The sequence below is a fragment of the Haliotis rufescens genome, unplaced genomic scaffold (assembly GCF_023055435.1).
Source record: "Haliotis rufescens isolate VD_foot unplaced genomic scaffold, xgHalRufe1.0.p SCAF_17, whole genome shotgun sequence".
Taxonomy (NCBI): domain Eukaryota; kingdom Metazoa; phylum Mollusca; class Gastropoda; order Lepetellida; family Haliotidae; genus Haliotis; species Haliotis rufescens.
In genome coordinates this window covers 21,942,404-21,959,310 of record NW_025963857.1, presented here as the reverse complement: position 1 = coordinate 21,959,310, position 16,907 = coordinate 21,942,404, and the positions used below count along the sequence as shown (strand labels likewise).

Sequence of the window (16,907 nt, the reverse complement as noted above, 5' to 3'; positions counted from 1 at the left end):
ACTCTGGTCACTCAAATCTTAATAATCGAATGCACGTACTGATTGTATGAATTATGAGTGATTAAAGTTTTACTCCGCTTTTCAGCAAGATTACGGCAAAATTACGGCGGTGGACACCAGCAATGGGCCTCACACATTGTACCCATGTGGGGAGTCGAACCCGGGCCTTTAGCGTGACGAGCCAACGTTTTAACCACTGGGCTACCCCACCGCCCCATGATTTATGTGAACATGTATGAACATATATTTAAGACATAAACGACGAGCGGGAGTTGTTTATCGTACAATAAATTCTGTACGGAGAATAAACCATGAGAGGCGCAGCCACGAGTGTCTTATTCTCCCTGCAGTGTACGATAAACAACGACCACGAGTCGTTATTTCTTATTTTAGATATCAACATTATGTACAGCCTCTTTAAGGATGTTGATGAAAGGTACAAGCTTTAAATATATTTACCCAAATTATATTTTTGATGACTCCCTGAATAGAATCCGACCTGGGAAATGTCGGACAAGTCCATTTTACGAACAGGTTGGCCAAGTTTGTTATTTCCCGCATATTCTCACAATCCTCACGTCGATTATCTGTACCTTTTCTCATAATACCGATTGTCATATCGCTTCAACTTTGGGATGCGATTGTTCGTCCACTGGGTTTATCTGCGTATTTAAGCTATATATACTCTTCAGAAAAAGAAACTTGACATAGATGACATAGATTTTTTGCCAAATATCTAAAATAATTACATTAAATGAGAACCAAATAAGTCAAACAGAAAGATGATGTGTCTATAATTCGCGAAAACACATGCAAAGCACATAAACGTAGCGTTTGGGGATCAATTTTACAGCTTCATCCAAATGCAACTGCCTGTAAAAAACGTGCAGCACAGGATCCTGCATTTAGGCATGCAGGCCCCCCTGCTGAATGGGTATAAAAATACACATCAACGGCTGTTCATACAGTCCTTATAACAGCAGTAGAGACGGTGACAGAATGCCAAGACTGAATGCAGCTCAACGGAACAACGCCATTGGGAGATTACAAGCTGGAGCAACTCAGCAAGAAGTGGCCAGGCACTTTGGCGTATCCAGACAGACAATCTCCGCACTGTGGACCCGATACAACAACACCAACAAAGTTGACGACAGACCAAGGTCAGGAAGACCAAGGGTGACAACCCAAGCACAAGATCGATACATCCGCTGCGACACCTCCGAGACCGCACTACCAAAGCCACGTCTACAACCACACAGATCCCTGGGGTACGCAGAATATCAGATCAAACGGCACGCAACAGACTGAGGGAGGCTGGACTTTTTGCACGAAGACCTGTTCGACGTCATGTATTGACCCCCACGTCATCTGGCGGACCGTCTGCTTTGGTGCCAGCAGAGGGTAAGATGGGCACGTGAAAGGTGGAGAAATGTACTGTGTACTGACGAGTCCCGTTTCCTACTCACACGTGCTGATGGGCGCGCACGTGTCTACAGACGTCGGGGTGAACGTTACGCCCCCAACTGCAGTGTGCAGCAGGTTGTCCCATTTGGCGGCGGGAGTGTCATGGTATGGGCCGGAATTCGTCACGGTGGTAGGACGCCTCTCGTGCATGTGGCAGGTGCATTGACAGGTGTGCGTTACAGAGACTTGATCCTACAGCCTTACGTTCTTCCTCACGTCAACGTTCATGGCGGACAGTTCCAGCAGGACAACGCTCGACCGCATATTGCACGTGTTTGTCAGGACTTCTTACAGCACAACAACATCCAGACATTACCTTGGCCATCTGTGGGACGAGTTGGATCGACGCGTTCGCAGAAGGAATCCACCGCCCAAAACACTTCCGGCGCTTCTTGATACACTTCAGCATGAATGGCAGCACATCCAACAGCGTGTTATTGCCAACTTGACTGCATCTATGGGTCGTCGGTGTCAAGCGGTGATTGATGCACGTGGTGGGCACAACCGATACTGACATTTTCTGTACCCCTGTGACATTCACTGTATCGTGTACGTGTGTCTGTCTAGGTGACACGATTAATGTTTTGAACATTGTGTACATTGATCTTCAAACAGTGTTTCAATTATGGTTTCTATGTCCTATTTTGAAACAATCGCATTATATTTCATTTTGAAAGTCAGTGTCAAGTTTCTTCTTTTGAAGAGTATATATATATAATATGGGGAACAACTTGCTGGACACTTCCCTCATAAATATAAAGTCATCCAATATATGACGTCATCAAGTTGCGCGTGGAGTTGATAGATCAATGAGAGGAGCTTATGCACACTCGATGACCCCAGCAACCTAGGCTGACGTCACATGGCATTGTTTCGCCGATGGATCTTGCAACAAAATTCCACAAATTACGTCATCGGGTATTTTGACGTTATTGAAAACTTGGAGATGCAAGGTCCGTTCCACAAGGCGATCGTATTGTAGCGCAACGACAGTTGTTAGTCTAGGTTAGAGTATGTGAGTTGCGATAGTCGTACCCCTACGCTAATTTTGTGAATTCTAAATGTGGACCGTTGTATGATATAAAATTCATACGTTTCAACTTTTGACGTGTTTGAAGTATTATTCTGCTAAACTCAATTGGACTATGCTGTGGATCGTGTAGGTGTCAGCCCCTTCATACTCAACAGTATAATTCAAAAAACGTTATAAATGGCAAGTAATAAATATAATTCTAAACTCGGTCCCGTGTAAAACCAATTTTATGAAACTAGTGAATAGTTGTGGTATCTGACGAGCGTAAGCCACAACTATTCACTCGTTTCATAAAATTGGTATTACACGGAAGCGAGTTTAGTATTCTATATTTTCCTTGTGTTCATTGAAATTCCTGCATTCTGATTAGCTGAATTGGTCACGTGTTATTGCATTCATTTATGTGAAAAAGTAAGCCACGCCCACCGAAGCGGACTACTTTTATTACTACGGATTGTCGGGGAATCCTAATTACATGCGAGGGAATTCCCTTTCTGCTCACGTGTATCGCCATGCACTGCGCGTTTAGCGAAATTCATACAACCCTTGAGACCGAAGGGCGAGAAGGAATGAAACAGCAAATGTGCAGACTCCCTCGACTATTTTTGTCCCGTTCGCCTCGGTGCCACAACTTTCATTTCTTCGGCTTTCATTTCTAACTAGCATTTTTCCAACTGGGTCTTCCCTTTCTCTGGGAATGTTCGAATCTGGCGGTAACTGACTATGTCATTTGAAGCAGCCGCTTTCTCCCGGGCATATTTGTTCCGGCTCGTTACAGTCTGACTGTTTGCAGTTCTTCTCGCCTCTTTCCTTGATTGACAAGTCCTATGAACTTTATCTTAATCCTACTCTCCGTTGATTGGCTACTGACTGTGTGGGCGTGTCAAGTTATGTGCATAAATTAAACAATCACTTGATTAATGTCACGCCACAGTCTATATTCATACACCGGGAATGTTTATCAATCTCATCATTTTGGTCTGCTTTTATATAAACTGTTTTTCGTTAAACTATTATATGTTTTCGTTGTCGAATTTAATTATAAGCATTGACTGTGTATTTTTTTCGGTTCATTGACGTATGAATCGAAAAACCAATGTGCAAACTTTTGTAAGAATCCGCTACGCGGTTTCATACAGTTTGCCCATCGATTTTTCGATTCATACCTCAATGAACCGAAAACAATGCACGGCCAATCCTTAAAAATTCCACGCTTCGTTTTTCATTATTCTTTGCGATTTGTCGCGTAGCTATCTTATATATGTGAGGATTTTGAGAATCAGGAAATACCCACCTGTGCATAAAATGAACTTATCCGACAATGCCGAGGTCGGATTCTATTCATGGGGTCTTCTCTATTTATATACGGGTAAATATTTTCATTTTATCCTCATCCTCAAACTCGCTGTACATGATCTTGATATCTCATATAAGAAATAAACGATTCTCAAGGTTTTTTTTCTCCCTGCAGGGTTTTATTGTACGATAAACAACTCCCACTCGAGGTTTCTTTTCATAAATAAATACGACACTCTTCTCCCCGGAGCTCTTGGCCTACCCAGCTGCTACAGATCGGCCAGCTTAAGCTGTGAGGAATCTTCATAATCTACATATCAAATGTTTTAATTCTTTTCGGAAAAATATATAAATATATGTCAAGCCATTAACTTAATTGAGAAAACGTCATGACGCATGAAATCATAGCCCATTTGCTCTGTCTCTTGGTGTCTTTGATTACGCCTCACTCAGCAATATTCCAGCTACATCATGACTACCTGTTCGAACCTGGACCAGACAAACCAGTGACTGAAAGCATAAACAACGAGACACGCCGTCGGGGCACACTGACCTAACTTCTCTTTTCAGAGTTGTCTCCTTTGACCGTGCCAGGATGAGCTGATTCGTTCTGATTTGTATTTCAGCACAATTTACCGTGTTCCTACAAGCCGGTTTTTTGACACACACACACACACACACACGCACGCACGCACGCACACACTCACTCACACTCACACTCACACTCACACACTCACACTCAAGCGTACACAGCCGTTACAGAACAGCATGCATAATTTATACAGGCAGAGCTGTTATATCCGCGACTGACACGTTTTAAGGCGCATGCCAACAAGAAAATTCCCCGGCTGATATTCACTGTGTATGGATATCCAATGTTTTTATTCATGATCAACGCTGCGAACGCGCGCTGTACTGTGTAACCTGATATTATTCTCAAACATATGTCATCCACACCTGGCGGCTCGATCTCTTTGAAGTCTTTGTTCAGGTAGGTAGGGCTTTTAATCACGCCTGTTCACAGTGACGTAAGTATTATATATCAAGGCGATGCTATTAATTGGCGTGTAAACGAAACAATAATCCGCCCTCAGCTCAATGCATTTCATCAACTTTTGCAAGTTCATACCTGACGCTCGACAAATCATTTTAAACAGCTGTAAATTTACAGACTCATTTTAACCCCAGCTTATCCGTTCCCGGTTTGCACCACAGGGTTGTGCGCTTGTTTAGGGCTTTTTTGTGTTACTCAAAGGGTTTGATTTCAGTTTTGAATACGTGGGTTAATTTGTTTAATTCTTTGGACGATATCATATGTTGTGTGTCATTGTTGTGGTATTCACGAGTTGGCCCACGGTTGGGATATAGCGTTGAGCTTGAAGATTTATTATAATGCAGAACCTCACGCCAGGATACGTGCAATGTGTCTCTTTTCTTCCAATACATATATGAAACCAGATGATATTCTGTTTGTGGCGGGTAGGTGCATGGCTGTGTGGGGGTGGGGTCAGGCTGACGTAAATATATGTGTAGTAAATACAACAATGGTTTGGCCCACAGGAAAACGTTATGTCTTGTAGGTGAGGCGAAATTGGGTTTAGCGTCGCGTCCAAGATCATTGTTTGTTCGTTGTTTTACGCCGCACTCAGCAATATTCCAGCTACATGATGGCAGTCTGGACCAGACAATCCAGTGACTGACATCATGAGCATCGATCCACGCAATTGGGATGGACGACATGCATCAACCAAGTCAGCGACCCTGACCACCCGATCCCGTTAGTCGCCTCTTACGACAAGCATAGTCGCCTTTTACGGCAAGCATGGGTTGCAGAAGACCTATTTTCACCCTGGATCTTCACGGGTCCCAAGATTATTGCATTTATGTAGCCTCTGTGTGTGTGGACTGATACCGATAGAGAGTTCGAGCTCACTGAGATAAGATTTAACAGTTTAACACGAATACCCAATCAGACACAGCATACAGCCGACCAGTCCTTGTTTGAGCCCCTTAATGCCGAGCGCCAGACAGGGTAACAACAAGTAGCATCTTTTAACGTCTTTTGGTATGACGCGGCCGGGGATCGAACCCCGGACCTACCGCTCTCCGGGAGGACGCTCTACCACTAGACCACGGAGGAGGTCAGTGATGCTAACGTCTTCAGGAGCTGCCCTCGGGAAGTTGACAGATTTGGTAGATGTAGTGTCCGTGTGCATTGCTACTTTTTTTTATGGAAACCGATCTTCTGTTCACATCAAGGGAGGCGGCACGGGTGGCCCAGTTGCCTAAGGCGCCGCGATTCGCTGTGCAGGGTTGCGTCCCTTGGGCACGCCAGAAATTTATGATTGTGGGTTCGAATCCCGGCTCGCCCCGCTTATGTTTCTAGGTTTGTCAGCACCATACCCGTGCTCGTGGGTTTCACCGAAGTGGTAAACGTCTGAGACCTGCATCACTTCGGGCTTTCCTCCTACATTAAGCTGACACGCCGTGATATAACTGGAATACTGTGAAAAGCGGCGTTAAACCCAACTCACTCAAATCCGGGAAAGTAAACTTCAGGTTGTATAGGCGACAAAGCAACGAGCTGTGACTTGTACTCAGACCCGTGAAGATCCGGGGTAGAATAGGTCTTCAGCAACCCATGCTTGCCGTAAAAGGTGACTGTGCTTGTCGTAAGAGGCGACTAACAGGATCGGGTGGTCAGGCTCGCAGACTTGGTTGATACATGTCATTGATCCCAATTGCGTGGATCGATGCTCATTATATTAATCACTGGATTCTCTGGGCCGTCAGATAGCTGGAATATTGCGGAGTGCGGCGTTAAACAACAAACCAAATGTTTGATTCATGGGAAGAATATGTCCAACTGACCCAAGCACCATTAAACCTCATGGTGACAATGCCTCGGGGTATGACGTCATTACCATCCGCGTGTAGAGTAGTATGCAAACTCAACACTGTAGGTTAATGGCGCCGTTATTATCACGCACAGTTTGCTCTCAACACCATTCCGAATCCACGTGGATGTGACTCAGTTACTCTATGAAAAATACCTTTGTGTTTCATTTTTTTAAAGAGTACATGTAAGGAGACTCCTCGGAAAATGGCTTTATATTAGCAGGCTCAATTCACTCAAAGATATTTAACGATCAGTGTTGATATGTAATTTTGTAAAGATTTCAATTCTTATTGCCGACTGATACAAAAGTTGTTCTCAAGAAGGTACAGTGAGTCACGGAGACTGTAAACTCATAAAACAAGAGTGTGATTCATCCATGTTTCAAATTGAATCTATTTAGTTAGACTAGCCTTTTTTATAATCTAGACTGGTATTAAAGGCCTATAATTTAAATAAATGCAGACGACTCTGTCAGTCATGGTTGAGGTTATAATGACAAGATACTTCTTGTAGAATACTAGTGACAAGATACTTCTTGTAGAATACTAGTGACAAGATACTTCCTGTAGAATACTAGTGACAAGATACTTCCTGTAGAATACTAGTGACAAGATACTTCTTGTAGAATACTAGTGACAGGATACTTCCTGTAGAATACTAGTGACAAGATACTTCTTGTAGAATACTAGTGACAAGATACTTCCTGTAGAATAGTAGTGACAAGATTCTTCTTGTAGAATACAAGTGACAAGATACTTCTTGTAGAATACAAGTGACAAGATACTTCCTGTAGAATACTAGTGACAAGATACTTCCTGTAGAATACTAGTGACAAGATACCTCTTGTAGAATACTAGTGACAAGATACTTCTTGTAGAAGAGTAGTGAAAGGTACTTCTTGTAGAATACTACTGGTAAGATACTTCTTGTAGAAAACTAGTGACAAGATACTTCTTGTAGAATACTACTGGTAAGATACTTCTTGTAGAATACTAGTGAAAGATACTTCTTGTAGAATACTAGTGAAAGATAATTCTTGTAGAATACTAGTGAAAGATACTTCTTGTAGAATACTACTGGTAAGATACTTCTTGTAGAATACTAGTGACAAGATACTTCTTGTAGAGTATTCTACAAGATACTTCTTGTAGAATACTACTGACAAGATACTTCTTGTAGAATACTAGTGAAAGATACTTCTTGTAATATACTAGTGAAAGATACTTCTTGTAGAATACTACTGGCATGATACTTCTTGTAGAATACAACTGACAAGATACTTCTTGTAGAATACTAGTGAAAGATACTTCTTGTAGAATACTACTGGTAAGATACTTCTTGTAGAATATTAGTGACAAGATACTTCTTGTAGAATACTAGTGATATGATACTTCTTGTAGAATACTAGTGACAAGATACTTCTTGTAGAATACTAGTGAAAGATACTTCTTGTAGAATACTACTGGTAAGATACTTCTTTTAGAATACTAGTGACAAGATACTTCTTGTAGAATACTAGTGACAAGATACTTCTTGTAGAATACTAGTGACAAGTTACTTCTTGTAGAATACTAGTGACAAGATACTTCTTGTAGAATACTAGTGACAAGATACTTCTTGTAGAATACTAGTGACAAGATACTTCTTGTGCAATGTCAATTACAACTTACTCCTTGTAGAAAAGCACTGACAAACGACTTCCTGATGAAAACCAGTTCTTACCTACTTCTTGTAAAAACCAGAGACAACTTACTCTATGTAAAAACCAGTAACTACTTACTTCTTGTAGACACCAGTGACTACTTACCAGTGACAACTTACTTCTTGTAAAAACCAGAGACAACTTACTTCTTGTAAAAAACAGTGACTACTTAGTTCTTGTAAAAAACAGTGACAACTTACTTCTTGTAACAACCAGTGACTACTTCCTTCTTGTAAACACCAGTGACAACTTATTTCTTGTAAACACCAGTGACGTCTTACTTCTTGTAAACACCAGTGACTACTTACTTCTTGTAAACACCAGTGACTACTTATTTCTTGTAAAAAACAGTGACTACTTACTTCTTGTAGACACCAGTGACAACTTCCTTCTTGTAGACACCAGTGACTACTTACTTCTTGTAAACACCAGTGACTACTTACTTCTTGTAAAAAAACAGTGACTTCTTACTTCTGGTAAAAAAAAGTGACTTCTTACTTCTTGTAGACACCAGTGACTACTTACTTCTTGTAAAAACCAGTGACAACTTACTTTTTGTAAAAATCAGTGACTACTTACTTCTTGACAAAAACAGTGACAACTTACTTCTTGTAAAAAACAGTGACTACTTACTTCTTGTAAACACCAGTGACTACTTACTTCTTGTAAACACCAGTGACAACTTACTTCTTGTAAACACTAGTGACTACTTACTTCTTGTAAACATCAGTGACATCTTACTTCTTGTAAAAACCAGTGACAACTTACTTCTTGTAACACCAGTGACTACTTACTTCTTGTAAAAACCAGTGACAACTTACTTATTGTAAGAACCAGTGACTACTTACTTCTTGTAGAACACCAATGACAACCTGCTTCTTGTAGAACACAAATTATGAGGTACTTTCTTTAGAATACCAATGACAAGGTACCTCTTTTAGAATATCTGTGATGAGATACCAACCTCTTAGAATACTGACGACTAAATACATCTCGTTATCAGCAACACTGTTATATGCAAGTTGTTAATGTGATAAGGTTATTGATTTCAGTTTCGTGAATTCTGAAGGTTAGAAAACTCAGTCAGGCTAAAATACCCCGAATCTGGAGAACCCATATTTCTTTCCCCGCCTGTATCTGAGCGACACCGTAATTAGCACCCGGGTCAGGCATTACCATTTCAAGGAACGCAACTCTTCTTTCATGCTGCTTTTGACTGAGATACCGTAGAACATGTCTTCGCTTATAGGCGGCACATACAATTATATCGACTATGAAGAAACCTCTTCATGTCTCGCTACAAATAGTACCACAAGTGTTCTTGTGGCGCGAAGCAATATTCACTCAACGTGATGAAGACAATGCAAGGGGACGGTGCAGGCATTGGTTGACAACATAACCACAGCACATGTTGGTGCGATTAAACAGTCAACAAGCGTGAAATGTACGTTTATTGATGAGTATGAACCCATTTAAAAAACTAGTCTGACGATCTGAATAGGTTGAGGGCTGAATTTTTTTCTGTTCACGTTTGACTAGAGTATGGATGGACAGTCGATCGCATCTGACTGGGTAATTATCTGGATGTACGGTCGATCACATCTGACTGGGTAATTATCTGGATGTACGGTCGATCACATCTGACTGGGTAATTATCTGGATGTACGGTCGATCACATCTGACTGGGTAATTATCTGGATGTACAGTCAGTCACATCTGACTTGGAACTTGTATGGATGTACACTCGGTCACATCTGACTAGGAACATGTACGGATATACAGTTGATCACATCTGACTAGGAACATGTATGGACATACAGTTGATCACATCTGACTGGGAACATGTATGGAAGAACAGTTGATCACATCTGACTGGGAACATGTATGGACATACAGTTGATCACATCTGACTTGGAACTTGTATGTATATACAGTTGATCACATCTGACTAGGTAGTTGTATGGAAGAACAGTCGGTCACATCTGACTAGGAACTTGTATGGACATACAGTCGATCACATCTGACTTGGAACTTGTATGGATATACAGTTGATCACATCTGACTAGGAACATGTATGGACATACAGTTGATCACATCTGACTAGGAACATGTATGGAAGAACAGTTGATCACATCTGACTTGGAACTTGTATGGATGTACACTCGGTCACATCTGACTAGGAACATGTATGGAAGAACAGTTGATCACATCTGACTAGGAACATGTATGGAAGAACAGTTGATCACATCTGACTTGGAACTTGTATGGATATACAGTTGATCACATCTGACTAGGAACATGTATGGAAGAACAGTTGATCACATCTGACTGGGAACTTGGATGGATGTACAGTCGATCACATCTGACTAGGAACATGTATGGAAGAACAGTCGGTCACATCTGACTAGGTAGTTGTATGGAAGAACAGTCGGTCACATCTGACTAGGAACTTGTATGGATATACAGTCGATCACATCTGACTAGGTAGTTGTATGGATGTACAGTCGATCACATCTGACTAGGAACATGTATGGAAGAACAGTCGGTCACATCTGACTAGGAACATGTATGGATGTACAGTTGATCACATCTGACTAGGAACATGTATGGAAGAACAGTTGATCACATCTGACTGGGAACTTGGATGGATGTACAGTCGATCACATCTGACTAGGAACATGTATGGAAGAACAGTCGGTCACATCTGACTAGGTAGTTGTATGGAAGAACAGTCGGTCACATCTGACTAGGAACTTGTATGGATATACAGTCGATCACATCTGACTAGGTAGTTGTATGGATGTACAGTCGATCACATCTGACTAGGAACATGTATGGAAGAACAGTCGGTCACATTTGACTAGGAACTTGTATGGAAGAACAGTTGATCACATCTGACTGGGAACTTGGATGGATGTACAGTCAATCACATCTGACTAGGTAGTTGTATGGATGTACATTCGATCACATCTGACTAGGAACATGTATGGAAGAACAGTCGGTCACATCTGACTAGGAACATGTATGGATGTACAGTTGATCACATCTGACTAGGAACATGTATGGACATACAGTTGATCACATCTGACTGGGAACATGTATGGAAGAACAGTTGATCACATCTGACTGGGAACATGTATGGACATACAGTTGATCACATCTGACTTGGAACTTGTATGGATATACAGTTGATCACATCTGACTAGGTAGTTGTATGGAAGAACAGTCGGTCACATCTGACTAGGAACTTGTATGGACATACAGTCGATCACATCTGACTTGGAACTTGTATGGATATACAGTTGATCACATCTGACTAGGAACATGTATGGACATACAGTTGATCACATCTGACTAGGAACATGTATGGAAGAACAGTTGATCACATCTGACTAGGAACTTGTATGGAAGAACAGTTGATCACATCTGACTAGGAACATGTATGGACATACAGTTGATCACATCTGACTAGGAACTTGTATGGAAGAACAGTTGATCACATCTGACTAGGAACATGTATGGATGTACAGTTGATCACATCTGACTAGGAACATGTATGGACATACAGTTGATCACATCTGACTGGGAACATGTATGGAAGAACAGTTGATCACATCTGACTGGGAACATGTATGGACATACAGTTGATCACATCTGACTTGGAACTTGTATGGATATACAGTTGATCACATCTGACTAGGTAGTTGTATGGAAGAACAGTCGGTCACATCTGACTAGGAACTTGTATGGACATACAGTCGATCACATCTGACTTGGAACTTGTATGGATATACAGTTGATCACATCTGACTAGGAACATGTATGGACATACAGTTGATCACATCTGACTAGGAACATGTATGGAAGAACAGTTGATCACATCTGACTAGGAACTTGTATGGATGTACACTCGGTCACATCTGACTAGGAACATGTATGGAAGAACAGTTGATCACATCTGACTAGGAACATGTATGGAAGAACAGTTGATCACATCTGACTTGGAACTTGTATGGATATACAGTTGATCACATCTGACTAGGAACATGTATGGAAGAACAGTTGATCACATCTGACTAGGAACATGTATGGAAGAACAGTTGATCACATCTGACTGGGAACTTGGATGGATATACAGTCGATCACATCTGACTAGGAACATGTATGGAAGAACAGTCGGTCACATCTGACTAGGAACTTGTATGGATATACAGTCGATCACATCTGACTAGGTAGTTGTATGGATGTACAGTCGATCACATCTGACTAGGAACATGTATGGAAGAACAGTCGGTCACATTTGACTAGGAACTTGTATGGATATACAGTCGATCACATCTGACTGGGAACTTGGATGGATGTACAGTCAATCACATCTGACTAGGTAGTTGTATGGATGTACAGTCGATCACATCTGACTAGGAACATGTATGGAAGAACAGTCGGTCACATCTGACTAGGAACATGTATGGATGTACAGTTGATCACATCTGACTAGGAACATGTATGGAAGAACAGTTGATCACATCTGACTGGGAACTTGGATGGATGTACAGTCGATCACATCTGAGTAGGAACATGTATGGAAGAACAGTCGGTCACATCTGACTAGGTAGTTGTATGGAAGAACAGTCGGTCACATCTGACTAGGAACTTGTATGGATATACAGTCGATCACATCTGACTAGGTAGTTGTATGGATGTACAGTCGATCACATCTGACTAGGAACATGTATGGAAGAACAGTCGGTCACATCTGACTAGGAACTTGTATGGATATACAGTCGATCACATCTGACTGGGAACTTGGATGGATGTACAGTCAATCACATCTGACTAGGAACATGTATGGATATACAGTTGATCACATCTGACTGGGAACTTGGACGGATGTACAGTCGATCACATCTTACAAGGAACATGTATGGAAGAACAGTTGATCACATCTGACTAGGAACTTGTATGGATGTACAGTCGATCACATCTGACTGGGAACTTGGATGGATGTACAGTCAATCACATCTGACTAGGAACATGTATGGATATACAGTTGATCACATCTGACTGGGAACTTGGACGGATGTACAGTCGATCACATCTTACAAGGAACATGTATGGAAGAACAGTTGATCACATCTGACTAGGAACTTGTATGGAAGAACAGTCGATCACATCTTACAAGGAACATGTATGGAAGAACAGTCGGTCACATCTGACTAGGTAGTTGTATGGAAGAACAGTCGGTCACATCTGACTAGGAACTTGTATGGATATACAGTCGATCACATCTGACTAGGTAGTTGTATGGATGTACAGTCGGTCACATCTGACTAGGAACATGTATGGATGTACAGTCGATCACATCTGATGGGGGGGGGGGGGGGGGGGGGGGGGTGTCACAGACAGAAGGATATAGCGGACCGGATGGTTGGACAGACAGAAGGATATGAGGGGCGGGACAGTTGGACAGACAGAAGGATATGAGGGGCCGGATGGTTTAGTGGCATAACATTGTTTAAGTTTCTGTTTCTTGTTGTGTAACGCTGCAGTCACCAATATTCCAACTAAATGACGGCGGGCTGTAAATAATGGAGTGTAGACCAGACAGTCCAGTGATTGATATCATGAGCATCAATCCACGCAAATGGAATACGATGACATGCTTCAACCAAGTCAGCGAGCCTGTCCACCCGATCCCGTTAGTCGCTTCATCCGACAAACATGGGTTGCTGAATCCGACGTGGAAACAGTACTGGCAGTAATAATCCAGACAAAAACCCTACTCCACTGAACAATTCTTTTGAAAATTTTTTTTTTTTTAAATTCGAGATTTTCCCCTTGTAGCTGTCGGAATCAGGTTACTGTGTTACTAGACAAGATATCACATTTACTCCAATAATCGGACAATTCTCGGGAATAAGCATCCAACGACTCGTATCAGATTACGCACCATTAGGCATTACTTGTACAATAGACAGTGATACCGGACCTGGTAGTGGATAATTATAACTTTGTTGGGCAAATTGTCCTGTTTGATCTACTCCCTTCGTATTTCAAATATGGCAAGGGATCAGAATCGCTCCTTATGATACATTTTAATAAGATCTCTAAGGTAGACCCTTGGTGTGTCACCTTAACGGAGTTGTATATCAAAGACGTAGATCTGTTTGAAGCCGAGGGACAAGCTATATATACAATATAGGAGACCTATCTGTTTGATAAGCAATCTACGACAAGTAGTCATTGTGCTTTGAAGACATCTCGGATGGCAGTAAAAGCTTCATTTCTATCAAAGAAATGCAATACTCTGGGTAGTGGCCCCTTGGTGACACGCCGCTAAGTCAATGTGACTCCCATCAGACGGCATATTGTTTGGGTTAACGGGGTTTTATTAAACGGAATGGTTTGTGATTCATTGTAATTTAAGTTTTTCTTTAGAAAGGTTAGATTCCTGTTGTAATTATATACGTGCTATTCATCTCATTGGGAAGGCTTACGTTGACTTTATCCGTACGCGCAAGCACAAGCTTCTATGCGGGCTGTGAGAACTTGTATAATGTTCTTTGTTTGTTTAATTGTTGTTTAACGCCGCACTCAGCAGTATTCCAGCTATATGACGGCGGTCTGTAAACCAGACAATCCAGTGACTGACATCATGAACATCGATCCACACATTTGTGATACGATGACATGCATCAACCATGTCAGCGAGCCTGACCACCCGAACCCATTAGTCGCCTCTTACGACAAGCATAGTCGCCTTTTACGGCAAGCATGGGTTGATGAAGATCTATTCTACCCCGGATCTCCACGGGTCTTGAGATTGGGACGGTGTTGTTTAAATTCGGGAAACCGAAGTCCCGATTTTAATCATGGAAAATATATTGCAGTGAATTGCCTGTAAATAATCGATTGGCCAAACACCCTTCCACAAAGCAATCTTAGATCGTAACTCCTATATTGAACACAGACTTACGACAATCGTAGCCCTTAGATCGCTTTGTGGCACGGGGCCCTGGCCAGCGGTTGGTATGATCCACGCCAAGGTCACCCTCGATTTTCCAGAGTATAATGTCACCACTTTGTCATGACAAATACGCCGGACCTTTGCGCCACCAAAGCTTCGTTTTGAGTCCGAAGAAACCTATGATTGTGGGTTCGATTCCGGTTCGACCAAATTATGTTTCTAGTTTTGTCACCACCATACCCGTGCTCGTAGGTTTCACCGAAGTGGTAAACGTCTGAGACCTGCATCACTTCAGGCATTCCTCAACCACTGAGCTGACACACTGTGATATAAGTTGAACACTGTCAAAAGCGGCGTCAAACTCAACTCACTCATTTGAGTAAAAGTAGCATAATTCGATGTTAAAATAGCCGTCCAATCAAATTATTCTCATGAGTGAGAATTATTATGAGCTAATATAAGTGCCAACCCCCTTTGCCCCTGAATCCTGAATACCATCTAATTTTTCAAACTGAATCACAATTGCTTGCTCCTGAATCCTGACTAGTATACAAACTGAACACAAATCTCATAAGCACCTCTCATAATTACAATCTACAAACTAAAAGGCAGATTGACGATCACAGACGAAAACCTAAAACACCTTCCTGGGTCAGAAAAGGTGCGAACTGACGTTAAAATAGTGACAAATTCTCGAAATAAATTCAAATACTTTTGCGTGAGAGACAGGTGAGGTGGAGATAGTGAAGTCACTTGTGAAACTGTGGTGGCGAATTGGTCCACAGTATTTATCATAACAGAATGAAGATACAATATCCCGCGCCGCCTTCCACGAAGCGACCATGGCGCTACGACTATCGTAAGTCTGTGTTGAAGCATGGGAGTTACGAAAGTCGTAGCGCTGACGTCGTTTTCTTGATCGAGACGCTGGATAATGGGGTTACGCCAAGTTACGATGAAATTCCATCAGCCAGGTCACGTGGGGTGGCCACCCGATCCCAGTGCCCGATTCGTAGCCGGCGCTTGTGCCTATGTTCTCGTATCACCAAGAGGGTTGCTTTTATTCACAAGCACTGCATATAAATGTTACAGGGATTAAGTCGTTTCAAGAATGGGCTTCATACAGCTTCCCAGTGGAGAATCGAACTCTTGTCTTCCACCAGCCTACGACACAACCATTTTGACACATATTGGAAACGTTTCGACACGTATTGGACGTTTTGACACGTACTGGAAACGTTTTGACTCGTACTGGAAACGTTTTGACACGTATTGAAAACGTTTTGACACGTTCTGGAAACGTTTACGCCAAATGTAGTTGTTTGAAGCGGGCATATAGCCTGAGTACGCTGTAAAATGCCGATAACCAACTATGCACTTTGTGCTGATGTCAGCACTTGTCTTAAGCGCTTTTAGGGTGTGCAGGGGTTAGTTTGAGTTCGGATCTCAGATTCCTCTTGTTTGTAAGCATTAGTGTCTTGGCACCTTACCCGTGCTCCTGAGTTTCAGAGAAGTGGTAACCGTCTAAAACCTGAATTACTCTGGG

The 16,907-nt window shown here is 41.9% G+C and overlaps 1 protein-coding gene across 1 annotated transcript in view; it reads left to right on the top strand.

Annotated features, from left to right (window-relative positions):
• LOC125381060 overlaps window positions 1–16,907 on the top strand; it is a 59,453-nt gene that overhangs the window by 33,857 nt on the left and 8,689 nt on the right. The gene's annotated exons all lie outside the window — the stretch shown is intronic.